This window comes from Anthonomus grandis, chromosome 10, assembly GCF_022605725.1.
Source record: "Anthonomus grandis grandis chromosome 10, icAntGran1.3, whole genome shotgun sequence".
In the NCBI taxonomy this organism is placed as follows: Eukaryota; Metazoa; Arthropoda; class Insecta; order Coleoptera; family Curculionidae; genus Anthonomus; species Anthonomus grandis.
Window position 1 is genome coordinate 27,294,457 of NC_065555.1, and position 14,732 is coordinate 27,309,188.

Consider the following 14,732-nt stretch of genomic DNA (forward strand, 5'->3'; position numbering starts at 1 on the left):
TCCTTTTGCTTTCATCGTAGAATCGCACGCCTATTGACAACGGTTCTTTCCCAGCTACGTCTGCTGTTTTATCAGCTAAGACTGCGTAAGCCATGGTCTTCTGAATCTCACTTATTATATTCTCCTTAATAACTTCGATTTATTACACTTATAATAAAATAATTACTTTTATTGAAAAATATTTAGATGTTCAAAATAAATAACACAAAACCTAACCAACAAACATATTACATAACGGTTCTGAGTTGCGAAATGTCAACGTCATGTCTTAAAAAAATGTTCTAGGACATACCTATAAGTCCGAAACCGTTTGCAACGCGGATTCAGTCTGGTCATGCGCGATTGCGATATATCTCAAACTAGTTTTAAACCATCCCAAATTTCCTGCTAGAACAAACCTAATGTCGTCCGTAACTAGATAGCGCTAGATGTTGTTTTCTCCCAATTATATACGTCTTTAATCAATTTAAAGAATATTTAATGTATAGATAAAAAAATTTTAAATCAAAATATCTGACTGAAAAGATATTTTATTTCTAACACTTCATTTTGCGCAGAGTAAGCAGGTAACACGTTTTTAATTCCCACTTGCTAGGAAAATTGACCTTTATCTTATCTTCTAGGTGTTCCTACATGGGTACGCCTCTGCAGGAAATTTAGTTTTCGTAAATCGAAATTTGATGTTCGACTTTATGTCGTTTCAATCTTCTTCACCTGCGTCACCTAATTGAAATAGGGATGTATTATAGGGATTTTTTTAAATTTGTCCTAAGTTGCAACCAACCATTTCCCTTGCATCGTAATTTCCTTGCAAATTCTTCCTGGGAGTTATTACACTCGGTTATTAGTTATTACAGTTATTATTATTTATTATTACATTTAAGCAACTATTCCTAGACATTATAACTAAACATCATCATATTATATACACAGATGGGTCTAAAACGGAAAACATGGTAGGATCATCTTATTACAATACTTATTTTGAAAAAACTTTCTCACTGACTAAATCAACAGAGATTCTTACAGCAGAACTATTCGCAATACATAAAGCAATTGAACATCTATTTACTTTAAAAATCCCAAATTGGTTAATAGCCACTGATTCCATGGGTGCATTACAATGTATTGAATCATATCTTCCAAAACACCCACTTGCTCTTGAAATTAAGCACCAATTAGAAAACGCACATTCACATAAATATAATATCATGTTCATCTGGGTCCCCAGTCACATTGGAATAAAGGGAAATGAAAAACCCGACTTACTCGCTAAAGAACAACTTAATGCAATTCCCATACATAAACATCTTTATGCAAAAGATATAAATAACTTCTCCCTTAATATTATTAAAAATCTAATACAACTCGATTGGGACCTTCTACCCTTCTAGACGAGAAAAAATAAGCTATATAGAATCAAAGACAAATTTTTCTTGGGAAATAAAATATCAAACCTCACAAGAAAAGACAGAGTAGTAATAACTAGACTTAGAATAGGCCACACAAAAATCACCCACGAATATCTAATACAAAAAGGTAACCAGCCAATGTGTAAAACATGCAATCTACCTCTGTCAGTCCAGCATTTACTAATTGAATGTATTAAGTATAAAGACTATAGGCTAAAATATAACTTAACTAACAATATCAAAACCCTACTCAGCCCTAAATACAATGAATTAATTATCTCATTTCTAAAAGAGACAAGAATATACTCAAAGATTTGAAAACAAATCAAAGAAGACACATTTTTTAATATTCAGATCATTGATATATACGAGCATTGTACATAGATATTTTAGATTTATTTATTTATTTGTTTTGTTGTATTTATTTATCTGTCTGTCTAATCTATTTACATACACATACTCTTATATTGTACATAGACATTTTATAGATGTATTAACTTGATTATTTATATAACTATTAAAAATTCTGATAGACGCCAAAAAGTCTAAGTTACCGGTGCGTCTATAATAAATATCTCTCTCTCTTTTATTACACTCGTAGAGTACGGAGCATGAGGCAGCCCATTAACTAAGGAACCTGGGGGACGGTGATTTTGGCAAAGTATGTAAATATTGTTTACTTATTATTTAATTATTCTTTCCTGTCAAGCTCTTTTATCAATCATTGATTAATTAAATTAGTTTCATAACATGATTATCTTTGTAAAGTGTAAAATTCTTGTAGTTTAAATTGAAACAAAATGTTCTCTATATTCATTTCTCTGTAAAGTAAATGATGTGTATGTATTTAATTTGAAATAATACACAACCTTAATTTACGAGAGTATATTTTCGACTGGCCTGAGATACAATAAATTCCGTAAATGCCGTCGGTTTCGAGCCGGCAAAAAAAAGGTAACAAATAATAATACAGCTATGGCGGTGTAATGTAAATAAACAACGGATATGGAACACCCTCCCCCAATAACAAAAAAAAAACACCAACCAGTCAAACATCAAACCTAACTGTCTTCTAAACTAAGACACTTGCAAACGATCCGGCATTTTAATTTTGCTACGTCTACGCAACACACGTGTACCCGAATCACTTTCTAAATCAGATTTATCACTATCTGATAAAACCACCACTTCATCTTCACTAGAGCTAAAACTATTATTATCAATCGAGGTAGATCTTGGAATTATGGTTGTATTTGTCTTATCATGTTCAGGCTGAAATGTTACATATTTTTTTTTTAACTGGCTGATGTGCCTCTTCCATTTTATTCCATCATCTACCTCTATTACGTAAGTTCTTCGACCAAGAATATCTTGAACAACCCCTTGACACCACTTACTTTTGTCTGCATTTGGACGATAATCTTGAGCCCACACTTTTTCTCCAATACAAAATGATATGTCTCGAACCTTTTTAAATTTTTTCTCCATTTTATGCTGTTTATTTTTAATTAAATTTTCGGCGGAAGGAAGCAAAAAGTCAAATCTAGTGCGTAAAGAGCGATCAAAAATAATTTTGGATGGACATTCTTGAGTGGTTGTTTGAGGCGTATTGCGATATTGAAATTTGAAAAAGAAACGTATCTAAAATAAGTTGCAGATCAGTTTTATGATCTTTGTAACCTTTAATAAGCGCTCTTTTTAAAATTTTAACACCGGACTCCGCCAATCCATCAGTCTCTGGATGAAAAGGAGCACCCGTCTTTTGGATAATACCCAAACTCTCTAGAAAAGAACTAAATTCAACAGACAAAAAAGTTTGTGCATTATCTGTAGCTATTTCTTTGGGCAATCCAAACTGAGAAAATAACTTTCTTAGAATTTGTATTGTTTTAGAAGAAGACATATTTTGCACAATAAAACATTCCAACCATTTGGATGTGGCGTCTTTAACAACTAAAAATGTTTTATTAAACAATGGGCCAAAAAAATCTACATGCAAACGAGTCCAGGCATTTTTAGGGCAATCCCACATTATCAAAGAAGGTTTAGGTGAATTATCCGCATACATTGAACAAATTTTACATCGCCGCGCAATATTTTTGATAGCCTCATTGATTTTTGGCCACCATACGTATGAGCGAGATAAAGCCTTCATTTTGACAATACCAATGTGGGTTAAGTGTAGCTCTTCCAAAATACTCGTTTGAAAACTTGAAGGTACAATTAAACGATACCCCCACATTAAACAACCGTGTTCAATAGATACTTCGTTTTTTCTTATAAAAAATGGCTTAAGGTCTACAGAAGGACAAGTTTTAGGCCAGTCATTTTTATAAAAAAAAAACTTTGCTAAGGATTGGATCTTTACCAATTGCTCTTTAATTTTCAAAAAATTTATTGGAAAATCGGAATTTTTGTGTTGACATATTTAATTTCAAAGTTAAATGATGATAAAATATACGCCCACCTTTGTAGGCGATTAGCTGCAAAAACCGGTAGCCCTTTTTTATCTCCAAAAATGGCTAAAAGGGGCTTGTGATCGGTATACAAGGTAAATTTTGTCCCATACAAAAATTGAAAAAAATTTTTTACTCCAAAAATGATGGCTAGAGCCTCTTTTTCAATTTGTGAAAAACCTAGTTCGCTTTTACTTAATAATCTGGAGGCAAAAGCGATTGGCCTCTCAGAACCGTCTGGATAAAAATGACTAATAATCGCTACAAGCCCTACACTGCTAGCATCCACCAAGAGTTTAATGGGTATTTTGGGATCAAAATGAGCCAGAACCGATGGAGAAATTAACATTTCCTTGATTTTATAAAAACTATTTTGACATTCTGTACACCATTCCCAAGGAACGTTTTTTTTTAACAAATTTTATAAGGTGAAGAGTATTGTTGATGCATTTGGTAAAAATTTAACATAATAATTTACCCCCCCTAAAAATGATTTCAGTTCTGTAATATTTGAAGGATTTTTAGTTTTAATGACGGCTTCTAATCTTTCTTGGGTTTTATGTAGCCCAAATTTATCGATTCGATGGCCCATGTACGTCAAAGAGTCTTGCATAAAGCTGCATTTGTTTTTTTTTACTTTAAGGCCGCATTCACTTAATTTTGTAAAAACCCGTTCTAACCTCTCTAAATGTTCAAGGTAATTTTTTTTCGTTATTAGAATATCATCAAAAAACGCTATAACGCCCGGTATCCCGTTAAATAATTGTTCCATATAATTCTTGAAATATGGAGGGTGCACAATGAATGCCAAAGGGTAGCCTCTGATAAGAAAATAAACCTCTATGTGTAGAGATTGTCACCAACTCTGTAGAATTTTCATCCAGAAGAATTTGCTGGTATGCCTCCGACAAATCGATTTTTGAAAATTTTAAACCCCCTTTCCAGCCGACTAAATAAATATTCTATTCGCGGAAGCGGAAACTGTTGAAATTCCAGTTGTGGATTCAAGGTTACCTTAAAATCTCCACAAGTTCTTAGACCACCATTTTTCTTCAATATGAGAACAATAGGGGTGGCCCATTTAGAAAATTCTATCGGAATTAATACCTTATTTTTAATTTAACGATCTAATTCTTCGTCAATTTTTGGCTTAAGCGCGATTGGAACAGGACGTGGTTTAAAAAATTGCGGAATAGCATTTTCCTTTAACTTAAGGGTTACTTTAAACTTGTTGAAAGTGCCCAGAGTACCATCAAAAATTTGACCAAAATGTTTTAATAAATATTGAAGCTTGGTCTCCGAATTTACGTATAACAACCTATTACTATTGTTACTATCTATTTTCCATAAACCAAAGTTCAACATTTTTAAGCCGTTACGACCTATTAATGGAGGTCCTCCATTTTTAATGACATATTTTTCTAAAATGTAATTGTTGTCGTCATAGATAATATTTAGGTTAAGATAACCTAAGGGGTTAAATGATACACCCACAAAATCTTTAAGAGACAGATCATTACAAATCAAATCATATTTTGTAAAACAATGTTTATACAAATTTTCAGAAATAGCCGCATGAGCAAATCCAGAATCAATTTCAAAATCAAATTGTAAACCGTCAATTAATAGCTTAATAATTATAGGCCTTTCGTTACCTTCAGAATTATAACGCAACTTATTATAATATGATGAAGAATCCTGCAAAGAATTACTCTTAATGTTAAAGCACATCTCGTCATTCTCATCAGATGAGTCTTGCAAAAGGTTTTCTTGCAAAAAATTATGACCAGATACCTTCTTGCACATAGGTGCCAAATGGCCTTTGATTCCACATTTGTGACAGAAACAGCTACGATAAGCACCGTTAGAAAAAACGTGATTTGCACGCCTACACACCGAACATTCTGGTAGAGCCCCTTTTTCTTGGTGGTCTCTTTTAAAAGTATATTTAGATTTTGGCTTACCCCGATTTTGACGAGAGGTACCTGGATTTTGATTATAATATATTTCCTCTAGTTCTGTTTTAATCGAGGCCTGAGACTCCTTGGATGCGCGCTTGATCAGCGACCGCAGACTCCTTCGCCAAAGCATTTTTTTCCTTAAACTGAAACGTACAGTCCCTACTGATGGCATTTTCTTCAAACAAGCGATCGGAAAAACGCACGTCATTAATACCAATCGCAAAAATATGTCTCATTAGCGTACTGAGAATTATTGTAGCCTCAAATCCGCAATTACTCACTGAATTTTTCACACAAGCTGCCCAATTACACACTTTTTTACCGGGCTCTCTTTGAGCAGCGTAAAATTTACTTCTCTCCGAAAAATAGGACCGCACTGGAGCAAAATGCTTTAATAACAATTTATCCAAATTCTGGAATTTCACTTCCGGTGGCGTTTTCGGTACACACAAATTTCGTAACAACACGTAACAATCTTCATTAAATGTATTTTGAAGAGTCGCACGCATTTTGTCGTCCTCCGTTATACCATTTGCCACAAAAAACTGTTTTAGCCGCTCGGAAAATATCGCGTAATCCGACTTTTCCGGATCAAACGTACTTAAATTTCCGAGAAAAGATGGCATTTTCACCGACTACTTTTAACAATTTAGGTCCGTAAGATCGACTGCGCCAATGATGTGTATGTATTTAATTTGAAATAATACACAACCTTAATTTACGAGAGTATATTTTCGACTGGCCTGAGATACAATAAATTCAGTTATGCGGTGTAATGTAAATAAACAACGGATATGGAACAACTTGAGAACAATTGTGAACAACTTAAGAAGTAAACTTAAGTTGTAAACTTCTCGCAATTGCGATAAGTAATTGAAATGTGTAAATATAATTTCAATCAATATTAAATTGATATAAGAATATCAATAACATTTCAATCAGTTTTCAAGTCATTTTTAAAGAAAAATCTATTGCACTTCTAAATTATAAGGACGCTTGTTAATTTGTTAATTATGTAAATTCTAAAAAGTCATTAGAGAAACCCGATCCTGACATAGTTTGGTTGTTTCATTCTTTACCTGTTTCCAAGCTGAAGATAACTGCTAAGAGACTTAAGGGTAAGCACCCTCCTCTTGATTGGAAAAAAAAGAACTAATCATTGTTTTGAAATGTACAATGACTTCGGTTAAAATAAAAGTTTACCCGAAAAATAATTTATATTTTATGCTTCATTACAAAAATAAATGGTAAAAAACTTTATTAGTAAAATACTTAGTAGCTAATTATACCTATCCACATAACCCGCATTACCTATTCATTAGAGACGAAAATTATGACATCGTTAGGACAGGCTATCTAACAACCATATTTTATTTAAAGTAATATGCGTACGCGCAAATAAATATAAAATAATTTAATAATACATCAATATTTCTAATTTGTTTACAATGATATAAACGTATCACGCATACAGGGCCGAGAATTGGCAACGTCGTCGTCGCTTTTCTCAGGAATGGCCAGGTAATGGTGAATTACAAAAATACAAACAGGTGAAGCAGCAGCCAGCAGCGTGTTTCGCGTTTTGTGTTGTGTTCGAGTTAAATATTTCGTTTCGTCAATTATACTGGGGATAAACTTTAAAAATGTTGATTTTTCTTTCGAGACATTTGGTTTATAATCTGGATTTGATTGACAAGCGGAAGTTATTTTAATTTGGGTAAGTACGGTCCTTATAACGTCGTAATTCTGTTTTGGATTTGAGAAATCTGGGACGTATTTAGGTTATGTATTCTTTTATTTACGTTTTTATGACAGTGTTACGTTTGTAAACAAAAACAAAATAGTGAAATGGCTGGAATAATTATGATTATATACTAAAAAATATATACGTTTTTTTGTTTGGGAAGTATGTATTTTTGGTGAAATGATATACAAAATTTTAATATTTGATAAGACCTAAAGAGATTGTACCTATAAGATAAGAGCAATAAAAAAAGTAATAAAAACGTTTTTATTTCGGTGTAGTTACTTTTACTTTTGTTCTGATGTTTACTTACATTTAGTTTCATGTTTCCTGTATCATTATCAACGTTATCTAATACATATTACAGTTAGAAAATCTTCAGGATCAAGATTGAAACTACCTATAACTCTTTTATTAGAAAGAATAGAAATTAGCATTTGCATTTGCAAATTAGCAATAAATAATATACGGGGTTACTCTTTTTGTTGGGTATTAAGTCACTTTTATCGTAAAAATCAATTTAGAAAATAATATCTCACACACTGAAATATTGAAAAGAAGAAAATAGACTTATTCCCGTATATAAAAGAATTGAATGACCTAGATGAAAAAGGGCCCATCTTTGAAAAAGTGGATTTTTCAGGAAATGCAAAAAATTGTATTTCGGATAAAGAAAGTAAAAATGTAATATATGAAATTGACCTATGTATTTGTGACATATTTCAAAATGTTTTTACACCAAATTTTTTTCTGAAAATATATGTCTACAGAATATACATGGTTACAAAAATTCTAAAAATGGGCCCTTTTTCTTCCAAGTGATAATCTATTGAAGATTACAAAAGAACTACTAGAAAATAAAATGAGAAACAGGAAATGAAAAATATTTATTTGAAAATCTAATTACGTTTTTTTATACAGAAATATGTTTTCCATGAGCTAAGGGTCTTCCTGATCATCCTCGTGTGTACATGTAGCACCTGACAAGGTATAATAAAATGCGATAGCATTTTCATCTTTCAAAAACTTGCAAAGCTCCTTGATGTTTTGTAGTTTTAGGGCATTTATTGGTATATCACCACAATAAGCAAGCTTTTCGGGTATGAACGGGACACGTTCAACGCCAGGTTTCAGAAGACGAAATACATCGGGACACACACCATTCAAAGAAAAGCTGCCAAACATGAAGTACTTTGATTCAGCTTTAAAGTCAAAGAACTTGTATTTGGTTATTTGAAACTTTAACTTATTTGTGGTGAAGGTTTTTTTAAAAAACGGTTCAGACAATCCGGCTACAAAGTCCTTTACCATATTGCTTTTAAGCTCAACAATGGTAAATTTGGTACTTATGATGCTGTTCCAATTTGAAGGCGATTCAACTAGTTCCCTTTTTCTTTGCATTTTTTCTATAACAGCAAAATGCCTGTCACAAGGCAGGAAACTGTGACCCCGTTTTGGAAAAAAATGCTGAACATTTTTAAACTTTCCATTAAGTACCAATGACTGCCAAAATTTTAGCATGTTTTGGTTATGATTCTGGCCCCTGCAACCGTCAGTAAATATATATAACTTTTTAACAGTGCTAGGTAGGAATGCTTCTATGTAATGGTTAAGTACAGAGAGAACTTCGTTACAGCCCCGCTTTGCAATATTTTCAGGCCAAGTATACATAATGCTCTTTGCTTTTTCGCCAGAGTAAATGGACATACAGTACAACCAAAGTTGTCTTTTATAAAAGACATCACTAGTACACATATGTGGACAGGGAATATTTTGTTTAAAGTCGAAGCAGAGAACTTCTGTATCTTCATTTTCTTTAGCTTTCATCAAACATTCTTGCATCTTTGTGTAAAATAGCTTTGCTTTTTTCTTATGTAACTTAAGATCTATTTCATAACCTCTTCTTAATGCGCCATTTTTTTCGCGGGAAATTTTGGCCTCTATTTCTGAACACGTAGTACAAACATCTGAACGAGGGCGACCAAACGTGTAGTTGTAGTTGTCACAAAAATACTGTAGATAAAAAGAATATTTCACCTCACATTGCAATTTTTGGAAATTCAGATCATTTTGTTTGGCGTCGAGTAGGACTTCTGGGTAATGTTTTTCCAGAAACATTTCATACATTTTCAAAACACTCAGCTGTGGTAACAGATACCTTCTTGGCTCACCGCTTGGTCCATAGTGCACAATATAATATGGAAAACTTTGTATATGTGCATCAATATTTTGAACAACAATACCAGATAATTTGTTTTTTCGGTTAGTGTGCTTGCCACGATTATCGGTTGGCACAGCGGCTAAAGTCTTGCATGCTCCAATATTTCGCACCCTCTTGACTCCAATTCCATGCAAACTGGCAAAGCCTTCACGACATACAGATAACACCCTTTCACCGACATGCACTTTATACGAAAAATTAAACTTCTTCTTGAACACTCCCTTTCTTTTTCGGTTTACTGACGAACATTCTGGGCCCCATGATCTCCAATCTCATTAAAATTTTTCAATATACGAGCCATCTCTTCTTTTGATAATGATGTAAGACATTTTCGTTTACATCTACACAAAAATAAGATATATTTTAAACTATATACAACATTCTTTACAATTCTAACTTACCTGCATTTTTGACCTGTTTGTCTAGCAGCTTTTCTTCCTGATTTATCAATTTACTCCTCCCCTTTTGCCTTTAACTTTTTATTTTTGACACTTTTCCACTCTTCAATTTTCCTCTTTCTTTTCAATTTTATAACACTTGCTTCCTCATTTTCTAAGACATCCATGATTATATGAATCAAGAAACAAAAATCCAAAAACCACACTGATATTTTATTGTTATTATTATGATTTGAAGGTTATGTTTACAAATATCAACACAAATTATGGGTATTTAACTTGGCGAAAGAAAGGCCCAAATGTAGCAGATGGGCCCTTATTCTTCTCAGCAGAGAAAAACAGCTGATTCAATCCGTTTTAGAGTACGTTTAGTGGGCCTTTCTTCTACTCGGTATATGTCAACTTTGACAAGGAATCAGAATTCATAAAAAACGGGTTTTCGACAAACTGCACAGATGGGCCCTTTTTCGTCTAGGCTATTCAATTATGAACTTAAATCTTTAATAGTCTAGGCGAATTGTACTTTTTAGGGAAAAAAAAGGTTTGGGGGGGTATCAGGAACGAGAAAAAAATTCATGCAGGAGCAGGTTAAGGGAAGTAAAGTTTTGGGGGGGGGTGAAAAGGGGTGAAAAATTGTACCTTTTCGATTTGCGGCGAAAGTTGACGTCAAAGAAAAAAATGTATAAGGGAAAAGTTGTAGATAATAAAAAAATCTACAACTTTTGTAGAGGCCACTTTGTGACATAACCTCAACATTTCCAAGAAAATCGCGAAAAATTGCTGTTTTTTAATTTTTTTGTTTTTTATTTTTCATTTTCCGACAGACACACTGATTTTGATCAAACTTGGCAAAAAGATACTTTCATGTGTCCTTAAAAAGCACAAATCTTTTCAGACCGAAATATTGAAAATTTTCCGAGATATTAAGTTTAAAAAAAAATAACGTTTTTTTCAATTAAAATTTGTCCTTTAAAAAATCGTCGTAGGAGGTTCATCCAGGTCTCATTTTGTTTGTTTTTTTTATCTGCTTTCAGATAAAATTAAAAAAAATAGACTTGCCATTTAAAAATGTGCTTAAAAATGCAAAAAACTAAAAAAAAAATTTTACAATAATTGTTAAGAATTTGTTTAAATTTTTTAAAAAACAAAAAATCTGATTACACCATTGAATTCTATGGGAAAAAATACAAAAAAACATATATTTTGTTATTTGATCGTAAAGTTAATTTCTTGATAATATTACTATAAACATTCGATTGCATTCATATACTTAATACTCCGGCAACTAAGGGGCGTGGGATCTCATTGATTTTACTATTTTTACGATTAAATTTTACATTACTTAATATTTTACAATGTGCTGAGTCTATTTTCGAAGGTTACTGTGCCCAATTTCGCTTTCTTCAAGGCCGTATGACTAAATTTTTGACAAAATAGACAATTTTTCCTAATTTTCCAAAAAAAAATTGCCGCTTTTAATTGTTTTTTTCATAGATTGTTCAATATTCCACTAAACGATATTAATTTCAAAAAAGAATATAATATAATTTTACAAATCACTCGAAACAATGGATATCCTATAAATGTTATTAAGAAGCTATACAACAAACATTTTTTCAAAAAACTTAATAAACCATTACTCAGTAAACTCAACACCCACGGATCTTATCTTACTTTGGCAATGTCTCTTCTAGTGTCGCACAGTGTTTTAAGTCCAATGAATTTGTCACTAAATCTAATATTTGTTTTAAAACCAAAAACAACTTGGCAAAATATTTAGTAAACACTAAAGATAAAATACCGATAACACACCGATCTGGAGTTTACAAGTTAACTTGTTCCGACCCATTATGTGATATCTGTTATGTCGGCCAAAGCGGAAGGAAAATTGAAGTCAGAGTCAACGAACATTTAAGACTTATCACGCGAAATAAAAATATTTTTATTAACAATACCAATTCTCCTTTTGCGAACCACATATTAGAGTCTGGGCATAATTTTGATCGGGAACCTTACACTGAGGTTCGGCATGTTTGTGAGAAAGGGTTACAATTGGACTTGTTAGAAGCAATTCAAATAAATAGGGCCATAAACTCCCCAGACTGCACATGCATTAATGAGCAAACTAAGTTTGACAGTTTACGCTTTTTTATTCAATTAGCCCTAGAAAATAACTTTTACCTTTATTGTTTTTAACTCTTTCATCTTATAACATTTGTATTAGTCAAAATTTAGAATCTTTTCTTTAACGCAACGCTAATATACAATAGTTCCTTATAGTACCTTCTTTTAATATGTAGAAATCTGTATTGTCCGTATAAATTTTATATTTTGAATCGTAGATGTCCTTATTATACTATGTTTTTAATTTTAATTCTTTTCTTTATTGTTGTTTTTATTCCCGATAACGGATAATTTTTCTTTTATTTGGTGAACGTATATGTATTTTGTAATGTTCTGGTAAGTTCTAAATCTGTATTGTTATAGCGAATAAGCTCTTTTTTAAAACTGTCTTGAATTACCTGTATTTTATTTTAGTATCTGGTGATGGCTGTTTACACAGCCGAAATGCATATAATACATTTACCTAAGTGACCTACATGCATTTTTCTTGGAGATAAAGACTTCCCCTATTTGTAATCTTTATATACACATTCTCCTACAAAATATGGACTTCTATTCAACTAACAAATAATAATTGTGCTTGACAAGATGTCATGTATTATGATTGCCGAATTGAAAAATGCTAATTGAAGATTGCTTCAAAACGCAGCCTATTATTCAAGCAATCAAAGCCTTCTAGAAGGCTTTTTTTATTGATTAAATGCGTTTATTTATGTGACTTAGTTTTTTTCTTTTCATGGGCTTATTTATCAACCGATTTGAAAAATAATCATATCAAATTATTGGAAAAAAGAAACCGCATTTTAAAAGTGGTTGATCCCAATAATGTGTTATTTAGAAAAATTAAGTAAATGCCAAAATTAGTGGTTTATATATTTTAAATAGACGTGTGAAAGAATAAAGTCATAAAATGTAACGAAAACTATTTTTCCGTGATTACTTGATTAAAAATTAAAACTTTCAACGCATTCAAGTCACCCTATTTTAAAGTTTAAAAAAGTGACTTCTTTCTATTAGTATAAAACAAAAAGTGGAAAATACAGTATTATTGTTTTTAGAATATTATTTTTTATCGAAATACGTAATAATATACCAAGTGTCCCATTTAAAATAAGAAAGTTAATGTCACTTTCTGTTAAACCGGAAGTGATGGAAAATAATAGAATATGTCAAAAGATGCTCTTATAACTATTCTATTGCTATACCAAATTTCAATTGTTTATCTTGAAAGCACAGAAAAAAGGGAATACTTAATAACTTTTTTACCTTTCAAGATAAACATATATATATACAGTATCGGACAAAAATAGAGCGACGCTTACAATAAAAATAAAAGAAAACATTATCAGATTGCGCCCTTAATATTTAGTCCACATAGTGGAATAAAATCGCTCCTAAAAGTCGCTTATTTGTATGGGTGCGTGATACAAAAGTATAACTAAATGAAACTTATACCATAGATGTAAATAGCTCCGCACGGAATAATAACTCCGTGCGAAGCTATTTACATCTGTGCTTATACCATCATGTAGAGGACCATCTGGGGCATCGAAAATGATAAAGTACAACTTTTTTTAGTAGGGCCGAACTTTGCAAATGGCCCTTAAGCGTGTCTAAGCGCAAATTAGAAAAACGCAGTTTTATTAACCATAACTTAAACATAAACCGTTGTATTTACATAAATATGTGACATAGAAATCTGAATTTTTGCACAGATATAGCTTATACATAGGCGCATCTGGTGACAATTAAGAAATTTTAAAAATATATTAAAGGTTTTTTGTTTTTAAATTAGGAATATCAAATTTTCAAAATGGGGCATCTAAAACTTCACCCTGCGGTGAGCTATGCGAAATATTGAAAAATTTTATACATATATATCGAATGAAATGTAGCCATAACATGTGGAAAGATTTAAAAAAAAAATTAAGTTGCTAACTTGAACGGTTAGAGAAATATGATTTTTCTAATAGAAGCCTAAAAATGCGCTCTATAAATTCATATTATGATATATATAATATATAATATTAAATTCATATCTCATTTCATGACGATGAAAGTATGCGAAAAACAGCTAAGTCTGAATTATTATCCAAATTTGAGCCATATGGAGCAATTAATTCAGCTCAAATTGTCAATTCACTTATAATAGATGGCATGGTACTTATTCAAGGACTTAATGAAAAATCATCTTCCACTTTTAATGAACTCGCATGTATTTTTCTGAAACAAATTCTTTCAATAAGCCGAAAGTTTGGAAAAATAAGAATAACAGTGGTTTTTGATAAATATGATGAATCCGTCAAGTCATTGGAAGGACGTAGAAGAGGTGATTTTACAGATGTGCATGCATATGAAGTTTCTGGATGTAGGAAGGTGGTAAAATTTAGGAATTTTTTGAGATTGTCAGAAAATA

At 31.9% G+C, this 14,732-nt stretch overlaps 1 protein-coding gene across 2 annotated transcripts in view; it reads left to right on the top strand.

The window, feature by feature from the left end:
* The first annotated feature begins 7,323 nt into the window (after window positions 1-7,323).
* Window positions 7,324-14,732, top strand: part of LOC126741031 (probable phospholipid-transporting ATPase IM) — a 374,205-nt gene continuing 366,796 nt past the window's right edge. For both annotated transcript variants that reach the window (XM_050447297.1, XM_050447302.1), the window contains exon 1: window positions 7,324-7,546. The gene's annotated coding sequence lies outside the window, so the exon portion shown is untranslated. The remainder of the gene's footprint in view (window positions 7,547-14,732) is intronic.